Source organism: Myotis brandtii, unplaced genomic scaffold (assembly GCF_000412655.1).
Source record: "Myotis brandtii unplaced genomic scaffold, ASM41265v1 scaffold65, whole genome shotgun sequence".
Classification (NCBI taxonomy): domain Eukaryota; kingdom Metazoa; phylum Chordata; class Mammalia; order Chiroptera; family Vespertilionidae; genus Myotis; species Myotis brandtii.
This window is the reverse complement of record NW_005370516.1, coordinates 371558-372887: the sequence shown is the minus strand read 5'-3', so window position 1 is coordinate 372887 and position 1330 is coordinate 371558.

Sequence of the window (1330 nt, the reverse complement as noted above, 5' to 3'; positions counted from 1 at the left end):
GTGCCGGGGGGTAGGGGAGGTCAGAGGGAAGGTCAACGGGAAAAAAAGAGACATATGTACTACTATTTGTAATACCTTAAACAATAAAATAAAATAAAATAAAAAGAATAACCAGTTTCAAAATGTGAGTCTAGCTGGGAAGTCAAGAAGAGTCAAGAGCCGCGGAGAGATGAAAATTCACAGGGCTACCACATTGGATCCCAGTACCTGTGAAATGAGGAACAAATGCTGTGAAGAGGGTAACTCTCTTTGTGGAACATGAGAGGGGACAGATTCTCAGTTCCAATCTACTTATGATTTAATACTATTTTGAAGGGAAGTTTTGATGTGTCATTAGCAAAATGTTCCTACCAGTCTGGTTTTACTGTCTTTTGGTTTGGGAAATAATTTAGGAGAAACACACACACACAAACACACACACACACACACACACACACACACACACACGGTTGAGAGGGTGAGAAATAGATGTAGAATAAGTCACACAATCTTTCTTCACACAACCTCTGCTGTGTGCTGACTTTTTGTGTGCCTAGCACTGTGCTTATAGAAAAGAAACATTCAATACATACTTGATATTAAAGGGATTAACTAATTTTGCATTTATATAGAATCATCCATAAGGCAAAAGTATTTCAGTGTAATTTTTTCCCTTTCAAAGAAATAAAAAATGTGCAAATGTAAGAGAAAGTGTGAGTTAATTTGAACAAATGTTTGCTAACATTTTTAAAAGACTGTGCCATTCTTTGCAGCTCGTCACTTCAGTGGTCCAAAGAACAAAAGGACTACACACCAAGAAATGAAGCAAAGGCAATTAAGACTTTAACAGGGTGTTAAAACTGAAGTGATGACCAGGCCCCAAATAAGAGTGATGGGAAATTCCAAAAAGAAGTACCAAATTGCCAATTGCATATTGACAAAGGTAATAATCCTAAAGAACTAGTAGATGAATTTTTGACCCCTCGGCCAGGCGAAGACCATAAAAAGGAAGAGGTAGAGGTGGATCTATTATTCTTTCAGCTCTAGTCTAGTGAGGAGACTTCAAGAAAGCCACTATGTAATACCTTAAACAATAAAGAAATTAAAAGTCAATAAATAAATAAATAAATTAATTAATTAAACAACAACAATAACAAAAAAAAGCCACTATGCAGTTAGGAACCAAGTGTGATGCTTGCCTGGGACATCTATGAGACAAAGAGGGCTGCCCAGTGTTTTTATGCTGGAGTCAGGAAAGAAGTACTGTGTTGAGATTGGCCTGTACTCCCAAGGCATGTTGGAGAAAAGGGTGGAAGAGGATTTCCTAAGGATCAAATGTGGGTAAACGGGG